This window comes from Rissa tridactyla, chromosome 3, assembly GCF_028500815.1.
Source record: "Rissa tridactyla isolate bRisTri1 chromosome 3, bRisTri1.patW.cur.20221130, whole genome shotgun sequence".
NCBI classification, from domain to species: domain Eukaryota; kingdom Metazoa; phylum Chordata; class Aves; order Charadriiformes; family Laridae; genus Rissa; species Rissa tridactyla.
Window position 1 is genome coordinate 39,701,490 of NC_071468.1, and position 13,625 is coordinate 39,715,114.

Consider the following 13,625-nt stretch of genomic DNA (forward strand, 5'->3'; position numbering starts at 1 on the left):
CAATGGAGACAAGAGTTTGACACGCGTATAGAAAAACACAGTACCACATGTTCCATAAGTCCTATTTGTGACTTTTACCATGACACACAGTCAAAGAGGCACTGCTTCATAGCCTCAAACCTAATTCCTGGAACAAAAAGCACTGCTGTATTGAAAAAGTCTTTTGAGCTCCTATGAACTCTATCCAATGAACAAGGATCAACAGTAGATTCCTCCTTCTTTACTCAAACTTGGCCTAGCAAACGGGAGACACTTAAATTTTCTACCCCTGAAGATGGACAAGAAACTTGACTCAGACAGCCATGCAGGCGGACAGTCATGTAGTACTAACCAATCTGTGACTACAAGGAAGTGTTCTGAGACTAAAAGCATCCGCTGTGGAGCACAGGTCCCGCACATCAACAAAGATAAAGAGATAGCATCCAGCACGCGATGAATCACTGGAAGATCCTTCTACTTGGTCACCGTGATAGATAATGCATTTTAAAGAAACACCACCTTTTCCAAACACCTAACCTCTATCTATGCAAAAGCAACAGTGGCAAATGAGGAAGCACCTTTCCTACACATAAGCAAAACACTCAAAATCTAAATTAATCCAAAAAAATCAAAAGGCACAGTCCCTACAAAAACCAGAGTACCACGATACAAGAGTCACCCCTGTTTCGTTCCATAGCTATTGAGAACATGCAAGAGAAAGTACCAAATCAGGAGGAAAGACTTGCTCTGAACTAAGATTACTGTCCCCTCAAAAAGATTTTGGAAGACTTCCAGGCGTACAACTGAATGGAATTACACATCTAACAGATGCGCCTTGTCTCTGTTAGCTATCTGAGATACAAGGATACCTCACATCTGTATTTTAAACGCATCCTCTTGGAGCCAGATCTAACATTTAGGTACACTCTTCTGACCAAATTACATATTTTCCTGGCTTTAAGAGTAGATTGAATAGGTCACCCAGCCAAAAAGAAGAACAAGTTATCTTTACAGCTACTAAGTGTCAGGATCAACACTGAAGAGACACTGTAGGTGCATTTCACGTGAGAAGTCCGGCTGACAAAGCTCTAAGGGAAACCAAGAATATAAAACTGAAGATCAGCAAAGAATAGAGTATGACTGTATTTTAAGAAAGGGAGAGAGACAGAAGCTTATTCAAGTCCGAAGCTTGGTTAAACCAAGCGATTCAAGGCCCAATCTTCTCTTCCTACATGCCATTCGTTTGGTATTTCAGAATAATTTTATTTGCAAAAGCCGCGTCCTCTTCAGGAATTTCATTTATACGGGCTCTTTGCAGATGAATCTAGCTGGAACACACGACACTGCAGTATAAAATGGTATGCCTTCTTTCCAAAAGGTATGGACAAAGGCCGTGCCCAAGAAGACTCAGCAAAACATTATTATTTTTTCAGCCAGCTCTGAAGTTTGATGGTAAATCTCACCCCTGTAACTCAACTGATACTCCCTTAGAGAAAATTACTATTGTCTGCTTTTCCCACGCATGCACCTCTTACCTCATACATGACTTGTCCTGAGGCCACGCGTTTTCTGTCACCAAACGCTAACTGCAGCAGGTGTAAACTCACCACATCACCTTCACTGAAAAAGGGATAAATTATGAAATTTGGTTACAAAGCTGCTTTATAGTCCTCATGGTCGTGTTAGTAGACCTAGACGTTTTCTTAATAGCATGCTCCTGCTGAAAAGAACACCACCTCTTCCCAAAACATGATCATCGGCCACATTTAGCCACTGAAACATGAAGGAGGGCGTTTTGACACTAACAACTTCAGGGGCAAAAGCCAACCGTACAATTGGAAAGCTGTAATATGTTGTATGGACTAAGAATTGTTGGAAATAGTTCTTCACAATGAAGAGTTCTCCATCAAAACTGCTTTGAAGTCAAATTTTAAAAGACTGCCACTCTACCAACAGCTGAGCTGATGGAATCGCTTGCTGATGCAGAAAGAGAGATCTCTCTGCCCTTCCCTTACCACCAAAGTTCCCCTCCCCCTCTTGCACACTCTGCACCCTTCCAAGTCCGATTTGATTCAGCAGAACAGCAGGAACCCATTGGCTTTTCTGCTGAATCGTTTGCTGCCCGGGGAGCTGCACTGGCTCACCAAGGCTCCACAGACTGCTGACGCTGGCACAAGGCCATCGGCAATACTGTCACCGCCGCCTTTAGGGGCGGCAGGCTGTTGTGTGGGAACATCTGGTGTTCTAGATCTGCAGCCTCAACTGCTCCTAGTGGTATTTTAATACCACGGTGTGACTATCAAACAAATGATGAAGCAGTCATCGAGGAACAAAAGCAAACCATTTGAGAATGCGAGCAGAAGAATATGGCCACTGTTGCTTTGCCTTCTGACAGAAGGCAGGAACTAGTAGGTCCCTCTTCACGTCTGGTAAATCCTGTAAAAATTGCATTCTAAGTTTAACACCTTCCGTACCGGAAAGAATCGCAGACACACAACAAATACACATGTTCAACTGTATGGGAACAAATATCCTTAAAAAAAAAAAGAATTAATTCAGTGGCTGATAGTTAAAGTTCTTATTCACCTTTCCTGCGTAGACTGAACAGCCCACAAGTAGCAACAATTGCGAGGATCATTCTCAGGCTCTTGAAAAGTGACAGCATAGACAGGAATCCTCCCTCCTTCAAGCTGAGAGTGGTGCCTACAGGTTTAGGGGAAAAAAAAAGCAAAACGAAAAAGAAAACAAAAGGTGAGCCTAGTGGCCCAAACACAGGTAGTTTCTCGTTTCTTGGACTACGTCAAGCATTGTTCTTCCTGACTTCTGAACCTTATTTGTACCTCTACACTCTACTCTTGCCACCTAATTATTCCTCCACTGTCTATTTATGCATCCAACAGCTTCTGGGGAGTCAGTGCAGATCTGCTGAAGTGAATCCCGACCAGAAGTTAGCCAAATATTTCAGGTGAGGTTGCTCTTTCGGCCAAAGCTGACATGCAGGAAAGAATACATTTTTCAGGCACAGGTCAGCTATTGAGTTTTCATGTCTCACTAGTTTCACCCTGGACACTTTAGAGAATATCGGCACCAAAATCACATCACTGACATACTTCAGCCTTTCAATGGATGCCCCAGTTGCAGTAACCGGTTCTGAAAACCCCAGGAAGCATGCTTTCCACAGTTCCTCAATCCACAGGCACAATAAGGAAAACAATCCTAGTCCACTGGGGAGAAGGCGGACCACTTGATCCAGGTATGACTGAAAAGTTATGTCAGAAGAGGATTTCTGAACGTGCCAAGATTATACTCATACTCATGTCAGTCCCTGAAAAAGTTCTCTTTACATTCACATACTTCCTTAAGCAACAAATCGAGAGCCCCACACCTCCAGGCATGGCCAAGTGTAAAGGCCTACTTACTCTCTCTTCAAAGTTTTCATATTCCAGAGCGACAGGTAGCCATCCGAGAAACCCACAACGAGCTGGTTGCTTCTGCTTATGTAGCACAGGGCTGATACTGCTGTTCCGGAAGCATTTTGTAGTTGAAAACAGAGACACCTCCATTCGCTGGTCACAGTTTCTCTTCTTTGTGCAACTTCAGCAGGATTTTTAGTGACAACTTCTAGATCTACACACACAAAACCAAGCAACAAATGAATACGTTATGCCATTTAGGCTGCATTTTAGGCACTGACGTGACAACCCCTATCATCTAATGCTACCGTGCCAGGCAAAATAGCCATTTATGCAACACTTTTTTTTGCCATTTCCATTATGTATGTCTTCAAAGAACATAAGAACTCTCGGATAAGACAAGTATTCTCACTCACATTTGAAAGCTAGGTAAAAGCGTAACCTTAATAACGTAACCAAATTCTTCCTGGACTCTGAAAAGCAGGAGTTTGGGCCTCGTGATGAAATTTGAAGTGGCACCTCGTGTTTGAAGTGGCACCAATTTCTGAAGCTGCTGTTGTAATAGCCAAAACGGTGTATGCAATCTGAGTACACCTATTCGAGATTTCATTCATCCAAATGCATGGGTGTTGGTAAGTCGGGTTTATTTTAAAAAACAAGCCCAAAATTTGCCCCAAGTCAATTAACACAAGCAGAAGAGCATTCCCGGGAAACAGGGCTCCTCCAACACAACTTCCTACCAGGCGGCCGCACCGACTCACGTGGCAAAATTCCTACACCTCTCTGGCAAGAATCATAGTGGCACAGGGATCTTGGTGGGAGGGGGCATTTACAACACTGGGAGGAGCAGTCAGACACTCCCAGGTTTAATCAGGTCAGGACTATACGATGTCAAACTGCCACCTGTAACCAGTCGTCAGAAATGTCTGACACAAGGGTCTTCAAAGTGGGATGCATACTGTTTCGTTAGAAGACAGAAGTTTTCTTGCGTTTAAATTCATGTGGAAAAACTGCAGGCTCACCCAATGCTTCGATATCATTCTGAGTGCAGGAGCAATCATCCAAACTAAGGTCAACCAGAAGGAGGTGGCCAGCATCTGTAGCCACTGCTGCCACCCCAAAGAGCCATCGCAGACTCTGATGGAGGTGCTGAGTGCTCACGCTGGGTCCTCCGTGATTCGCTATGGGTTCTATAGCGGTTACCTACAGGAAAACTACAAGTTACTATTTGAGCTCTTTGACAAGCTCAATAGAAAAAGTAAATCCAGGAGCATCAAAGCATTGTTTGCAATTAGATCAAGAAAAGAGACAAAGACAAAAAAGCCCCGTACAAAAACCTGTTACTGCCTTCCATTTACTAGATTTCCTGCGGGTAAGTGACTTAACTTCAACTTACATGGGGCATTCTATTAGTACAGCTTAGCAATTTCCATTTCCTACTTCGCAGTAATTAACTGGAGGAAAACACAGAAAATCAGTTATACGCAAGAAACTTTATCGTATTCAAGGGGCTTAAGACAGACAAACACAACTACATCGAGGTCTCCCACCGCTCACAGCCCACCAGCACCGCGATACAGTCTATGCCTTCTTTGACAAACGGGCGTTAGGATAAATCAGGGCTCGAGAGTCAGACGAGGCAGCGGCCAAGTTGCATGGGAGACACACCATTTCCATGGGAGTGAAACGTATTTAGAAAGCGTTGAAGGGAGAGACCAGCTTAGTAAAATTCACACTAGTCCGCATTTAGAAGAAAAGTAACAACCACATAAAGGAAAAGAAGCTTTAAATGCACACCAGCGCTTTCACGAATGTTGAGAAAAATGTTAAAAGCCAGCCTAAAGCAGCAGCTTCTCAGATAAAAAGGTGACTCCACCTAAAGGAGGAAGCGCACGCTGCTCTTTCACGTGCCCAGCAGTCTGCACGCAACTGTCTCACAAGGCGAAGACAGACCTTTCAGCACACGTTGCAGCACATCCCAGGACAACACTGACTGCTAGAGCAGAGACACGAGCACACGAAGACTCCTGCGCTAAAGCTGCACGTATTTCTCTCTCTCAGTGACCCCAATACGAATGCTTACTACTAGTCATCACACTGTAGCATTACAAACAAACAAAACTCCACCTGTATTCTAGCAAGTCAAACCACAGCACCTGATGGAAAGCTGGCTAAGAAGTTAGTTAGTTAGTTGTTGCAGATTCTAAGATGATAAAAATGAATCTTCATGTTCTATTGACTTCCACCGATTCTTGTTTACATTAAGATAACGAGGCTAGGGGACACACATCATTTGAGTTTCTGGGATACAGAAGACAGAAAACATCAGCAACATTACACCAGTGTGTCCCATCTACACAAACACACTAGTCAGAGAGCAGAGATTCAAGGACTGCAGGCTGAAAGGTGACCTCCCAACAATCTGTCAGATAACTCACTAGAGGCTCTTTTTTCCTCTCCTAAGTCAACAGAAAAATGTGTTCTCCTCAGCCTGCTTGCTAGGCTGAGATTCAAGGCAATGTGTCGAAGTCATTTACAGCACAACTATGGAATTCTGAGCCATTTTAAAGACGGTATTTCTGATGGAAATCAAGCAATTAGGGCCAAAAAAAGGTGCTTTTCAATGCCTTTTTGTGGAAGGAGAGAATCAGGTAACTTTGTGCTCTACAATAAAACCAGAAAACTTGTTTTACTCTCAGTAAACTCAAACAATAATGGCACATTAAGCCCAAGATTTTACAGCAACGCCGTCTTGACTGGATACTCTCAAGTGACAGGATGTTAACGCACAATAGAAAAAATACCTCCTACAAAGAGACGCTCCAAAGCTTGTCCTAAAACAGGCCTACGCAGCACCTAACAACATCAAAGCTTCGTTTCTCCAATTAAAAAGTACCTACCCTCCCGGGAAGAACAACTGCTTTAACCACTCTTGAGAGTCCAAGGTCGTACAGACAGAGAACACTTCCCTCTGCGTCTTCCAACCCAACCAGCAGTCCAGTTCTCTTCTCCCAGGAAAACTCCTTCACCACATGAACAGTGGGAGGCTGTTCATTGACTCCACTGAAACGGTACGCAGAGAGCCGCTCTCCTGTCACAGAGTTCACCACCTCAAGGTGAGGACCACGTGCCAACCACGCCAGGCCGTTTCTCCCTGTGAGAGAAAAGAAAGAGGACTGAAGCAAATGTCCAACGGAAGACTGAAAACAGCTGAAAAAAAATCACAGTGCCTGCCCCTTTCCTTCAATAAACGTACCTAGCAGAGGAAGACCGACCTACCTCATTCTAGTCAATGATTCAAAATCACCCGTTGAAATCCCCAAGCAATCCCTCCTAAAATTAACCACCTTGTTATTTTGCATTTGTACTTGTCATTCCCGCACCGAAGAATCTGGGTTGTTTGGGATAAAGATTACAAGGTCCTGATCGACAGCCTTTATACCACATTCGCCTTGGTTTTGCTAGAAATGATCTAAACGCATATGGGAATACAAGTCTTGGAGCGTAGAGGAAGAATTGAAGGCATTTTGTTTCACTGAACTACTGCCAGCCCAAAGGAAGTATGAGCTCAATTCCTGCATTTACACTCAGGTAGATAGATTCTACCTGGTCTTAACAGAAGCCTAGACCTCCAGATAGGCACCCAGCTCTACTGTCACATCACCTGGAAAGTCCACTTCAAAGTTTAACTATACTCACGTTTTAATATTAGCATTTGTCATCGCTGAAGCACCCTTTTTGTTCTCTCTCTCTAAACAGGATGCCCCTTAACAGCACCAACCTGACACAGCTGATACGATGACCTGAGGCTTCAGGTAGCCTCCAGGCAAGAACAGCTTTATACCGAGACCAAATTTAAAGGAAAATGCTCACCTCCAGAAAACCTCCCGCACAGCACAGAGCCGAGGGTTCCCTCATCTTCCCCAAGTGCCTGAAGAGTCACCTCTGGAAACTGCAGCAGACTGCTCGTTACCTCAGCTGTTAGGTCTTGCATTCTTCACTGTAAATACAGGAAAAAATTGCACAACTAGACTCACGCCAGCCAGAAATATTCTTGAGAGTGACACAAGTTTCATCAGTATGCAGTGAAAAATCCCCTAGACGTCACCTCTAGCTCTTTTCCTTGCAAATAATGGCACTCGGGAGACTTTTCGCTCTCCCAGCAGAGCAAAAGGAGAATCCTTTGCTTTTCTGATGCCTGTGAGATCACCAACAAAAAGTGACCCAGACGTATCAACAGAGAAATAACAGGAAAAAGCCCAATACACTGAGTTCAAGTCTACTCACACAGGTTAGGAAGATGGGAGCTGAGAAAAATCAGATTTTAAAAAGCTTCTCAGTAACAGGTACAACTTTCCATTTGTCCTTTCCCTTGATTTCGTACTTTACCCTTTGTTACTTATTGTCAGTTGTCTTCTAGCAGCCAAAACTACCATTGTTCTTCACCTTAGGTACTTATGACTTCCAAACTATTTCCAAAGAAAGGAGCGTACCACGAGTTACAGGCTGAGGATAGATTTTTGCATTAAAAAGCTCCAAGAAAAATAAACATGGAGAAATTACATGTTCAAGCAGAATCACATTCAGCCAAGTCAGGGTTCAGGGACGTCAGTTTTGACTGACGGTAGTACCCGAAAATCCGTTTCAAGGGCCAACAATGCAATGGGCTTACTGACGAAAAAGCTAAAAATATGGCCAGCCGCAGCTGAAGAGATGGTTTCACAAAACATGCTGACTTCCCGGCCACCAAAAGAGAGGACTTGCCGCCGCCTCCCATCTCTCCATCTGCTCCTTTGTTCTACTACCGTACTCCTGTGGCTCACCTCGCACTGCCTTAACAGTGCCTTAGAGCACTTTAGGAGCCAAGTTCACTCCCTGAGCAGGCAGGAAACTCACCCAGAAAAGCAGGTGGTGTTCCACCAGCTTCGAGAGCTCAACTGCCTTGCAGAGACAACCAGCAAGCATAAGAGGTGGCACAAGGAAGGAGGCAGGACCACGCATCGGGAAGAAGGAGAGGGAATTTGTCCATCTCCTTTTTGTGGCAGTCAGCCCGGGCTGCTAGCTCATGCCCGGGTGAAACGACACACTCCGTTTGCAGGGAGGGCTAAAAACCCCTTTACTTTTAGAAAGGACACCACCCAGGACACAGTCAGGCATCTTTTAAGGCAACTTTTAACTCCCTCTTGCACGGAGAGACTCCCTAGCTCTCTGGGAAAGGCTGCAGCTGACAGGCGTCGTTCTTTCCTTCCGCCAGAGGTGGAAGCTAAAGTGATTTCAGGGAAGGGTTATAAAAGGGTTTATAAAAGTTATACCAATTTTTGAATTGTTGTTAATGACTGGTTCCATGACATTTTCCCCAGAGAAACAGGAAGCAACTCACAAGCACTGGAGGAGCACCAGATGGAAAAGTCACTTTCTGCACTCTCGTAGTCGTCAGGTTCAGTGAATTTGCACTTTGCCGGATTTTACTCCTGCAGAAAGAGGATTTAGCGAGTGAGTGAGCAGGTGATTTAGGGAGTACCACCGGGTCAGGTCTTTCCCGCTTAGGCAGAAAGCCTCCCCGCTCCCGGCGGTTTAGGCAAAAACCCTACATCTCATCCAAGCCCTAAGCTGTAGTCTAAAAAGCCACCAGCGTGACAGAGACGGTCTGTACCAGAATCCTACAATCGGCCTTATTTCACTCAAGTGCAGCCTACAGATTGTCTTCCAGAGTTTGTGCAGATGCTCCACAAGCACAAAGCTACAGCAGAAGGTGAGACGAGGAAAGAATTTCAGCTCTCTACCCCAACAGCCCCCAACAGCGAAGACCCTGTGTCTGATGCAGACCACAGATTTGACATCCCTCTCCATGAAAAAACAAACAAAACCAACACAGATCAGAACTTGACGCTGGAGCCACTTTACCCAGCTACCTCCTGCGGTTATTCCCCAACACGACTATACTTCCGTTCAAGAGTTGCAGTCCCCGTCTACCGTGGCGAAGCTCGCAGCAGTTCCCAAAGGCACTTCTGACCTTACGCTCTTTTTTACCTTGCTCGGTGCACCTGGACAGACAGACGTAGGCGCTGAGTGTCTCAGGACAGAACATACACGCAGCCTTCCCAGCACAGGGAGACAGTGGTGAGCAAGGCACTCCCAGCACACCACACCGCTCGCCTCTCCCAGCACGAATTCCAGAATCCCAGCACGAATTCCAGAATCCCAGCATCACAATGAAGAGAAAGGCCTTCCAGAATCACTGGAGGTCCTCTGGTCCAGCCCCCCTGCTCAGGCAGGGTCACCTACAGCAGGCTGCCCAGGACCGTGTCCAGGCGGCTTTTGCGTATCTCATTCTGAAACATACTTTGACAAAGAGCAACCTGACAAGCCCAACTCCAAATGCATTTGCAACACGTGCAACAGGCCCGGCTTGTTGGTGACTCTCTCCTGCCAATTTAAGGCTTCTCTCCACCACACAAGTCAAGCAATACCACACCAGCAAAGCCTTGTCACCATTAGTTCTCTAAAACTGTATCCGACAGCTTCCTAGGGAGAAGGCACAAAATTAACAGAAGCCTGATTATGTTCGTTTCACTGTCTTAACAAAGCAAACCCCAGGCAGGTCAAGGCAGGAAAACCAGTTGATGCAGCAGGTGAACAAGAAGCTGTCCTCAGCAGAACAGGGTACGGTACTGTGTGCCCAAACGCCTGTGCCAGCTGCCAGCCAAGACCGATACAACCATCCAGAGGGAGCACCTGAACGACCCCGGTTAGCCATACACCCCACACAGGGCTCAGCATTCCCGACAGAATTAAGTCCCTAATTTTTATCAAACCCCCATCATTTTATCAAACATGATCAGGAAGCAATTATTAGATCTGAAAGACTGACGCCACGCTTCCTTTCTATTGGCAGAAGTTCCAGACCTGGAGTCACGGTTTATTAAGGAAGGGCAGAGAGGGGCGTGAGTAACAAATCTTAAAGATGACAAAAAGGGGAAAACATCAGACTCAGAAGACCAGAGGTTAATGGATCTGGCCGCAATGCCCGTTACTGGGAAACTCGCCTGAGCCACAGCAATGTACTGGTGCTCCCACTCCTTCCAGGCTTCCTCCGGACGGGACTCCCACGTGGCCTGTGTGCTCCGGATCCGCCACTCATTCCCAGCCAGCAGAAACTCTTCTCCCTCCTGCCTGCAATAGCCTTACTTACACTGGGTTTGGGCTTTTGTCTTGATCAGCACTTGATAAGGGAACTGACTCTGAGCAACTGGATGTGCCCACGCCAGTGCTGCGGATGAGGACAGGGACCATTTCTCAAAGGCAGAGCTGTCTTCTTTTCTTCTCAAGTTTTTAAAAACAATGTGTCTGTGGAGAAAAAAACCAAACAGAACACCTTTGAAAAAAAATCCCAAGTCACAGATATTAAGTACTACTCCTGTATCGCCAGGCAGAAATGCAGCAGTGCTGCTAAGATGCCTTAATAGAGCAGAGCACGAGCTGGCCAGCAGGCAGTAAGGGGAGAGCAGCCGCTGTCAGGGAGCGCCCACCCCAGACAAGGCTTCTGGGGGTCTTGGTTCACATGGGCCTCATCTCCGGGTCAGATGGAGTCCTAATTCAGACACAACAAGGGGTCTGCGTTCATCGGCACGTGAAAGCAATTCAGCTCTTTGCAGGACTGAACTGGTGCAGGAAACGTTAAATCTTCTGGCCACAACTGGAGTACTGTGTCCAGTTTTGGGCTCCCCAGTTCAAGAGGGACAGGCAACTACTGGAGCGAGTCCAGCGTAGGGCAACCAAGATGATTATGGGACTGGAGCACCTCCCTTATGAGGAAAGGCTGAAAGAGCTGGGACTCTTTAGCCTGGAGAAGAGAAGGTTGAGGGGGGACCTGATTAATGTTTACAAGTATCTAAAGGGTGGGTTTAAGGAGGACGGAGCCAGGCTCTTTTCAATGGTTCCCAGCGACAGGACAAGGGGCAATGGGCACAAGCTAGAACATAGGAAGTTCCGTTCAAATACACGGAAAAACTTCTTTACAGTGAGGGTGACAGAGCACTGGAACAGGCTGCCCAGGGAGGTTGTGGAGTCCCCTTCTCTGGAGATTTTCAAGACCCGCCTGGATGCAGCCCTGAGGGATGTGGTTTAGGCAACCCTGCTCTAGCAGGGGAGTTGGACTAGATGATCTCTAGAGGTCCCTTCCAACTCTGAAGATTCCGTGATTCCGTGATTCCGTGATTCTGCTCCTGATATCTCCTCGTAGCCAGGCAGCTGCAGCCACGCGGTCACTGAGCCATGAACCGCGTTGGGACAGCAGACATCTAAGTGCCTGAGCTCTTTTCAGGGGAGCTGGAATAAGAAGGAATAATTAGTGCTGGAGTCCCAGCGAAAGCCTGTCTGGAAGGACTGCAAAGAGGGCCGTTTTCAGTTCTGAGCCCCAGAAAGGCCAGGAGGAGAGAGGGAACCTTCTCTTGCAGAAGGAGACGAGGGACTGGGGAAGTGGCCGGGAAGCAAACTGCTCCTGGGCAGGAAGGAATAGCTCTGTGTGGCACTGTCGCTGGGATCCGGCATCGGGAAGCAGAGACAACCAACGCCTGGCAGCAGGGGTCATCTGTACGCTCTACGTTTCAACTCTGTGCTGCATTGCCGGGAGAGAAAGGGAAGGAAAGAAGCTGAATTAAGCCACGCACACGAGAGAGACCCAGAATTCTCAGGAAAAAGAGCTACCTCCGTCACATAACTTAGCTGTCAAAATATACGCCGTGCGTTAATAAGAATACAGAATAAGCTCTTAATATGCTGCCCTCCCTTATTGGCACATTCACCCTTTCCTTCCTCCTCAGCTGTCAGTCACTTTGAGCTGGTATCTCTTCTCATTTTGCCCAGCACCTGACCGCAATTGGCACCGAGACCAGAGCGGGAAAAACTATGAAAGTGTGCCTTTCAGCGTATCGTCAGGTTGACAGAGTTCCTTCGTAACAGAGGTCTGCTGGAGTCTCGGCTGCAGCCTGTGAGCGTATCAAACGTATTACCTGCCATTGGATTTTGAAGGAGGTTTTTAAAATTAGTTTTAAACCCTACCAAAAATGAGATAGGGATTAACATGGAAAAGATGACCATAAAGTCCTTAAACATAAAAGAAGAATCCTAGTGTCTTAGCAATCTGGCTATAAACTAACTCTTTTTAGCAGGTTAGCAATTTAGGAGAAAGAGAGACAGACAGATGAGAAGACAGAGGTGGTTTTTGTCAAAGTGAATACTGAAGGTGCTCAAATCCTGGTAACTCTGCCTTACACTAGCGCCAACGTAAAAAAAAAACCCTCAAAACCACGTCGATGGTATTGGTACAAGTAACAGTTGAAGAATCTGTCCTTAAATTTGTTCAGAACAGTAAGAAAGTTAGCATTTGAAGAAACTCAGGTAAGCTGTTTGAAGACTGTCAGCATTTACAGTCAACATTTTCACATGTGCACGTTTTCTATTTGTATTCTTCCATCTTTCATTTGATAGTACTTGCTTTAAGAAAAAATACCTCTTCAAAGGTGCTGGAGTATACAGTTAATTCACCCGAGACAAAGAGGACCCTGTGGGGGTTTCATCTTATTTAGGAATGCAACATCTGGTGCACAGGACCAACAGTAATCTCAGATTCCAGGAAACAAAACTACTTGTTTTATAATACTGCCTCGCTTTATGTAAAGAACACGGCGTTTATATAAAACAGGTGCTTATAGTTTTATAGCTGCATTTATCTCTATTTAGTTAAATTTTTCCAAATATGCAGAGAACTCTTGCAAAAGAAGTGGGGTTTCAATCTCTAACGTAGAAAGCGAGAGATCGATTTTGTGTCAGCCACGTTTCTGTTCTGAAAACAGAAATGGTCTCCATTTGAGTGATGCATTAATAGTGGTACGAATCTTTTAGAATCATAGAATGGTTTGGGTTGGAAGGGACCTTAAAGATCATGTAGTTCCAACCCCCCTGCCCTGGGCAGGGACACCTCCCACTAGGCCAGGCTGCTCAAAGCCCCATCCAGCCTGGCCTTGAACACTTCCAGGGAAGGGGCAGCCACAGCTTCCCTGGGCAACCTGTTCCAGTGCCTCACCACCCTGACAGTAAAGAATTTCTGCCTGATATCTAATCTAAATCTACCCTCCTTCAGCTGTAAACCGTTACCCCTCATCCTATCGCTACACTCCCTGATAAAGAGTCCCTCCCCATCCTTCCTGTAGGCCCCCTTTAGGTACTGGAAGG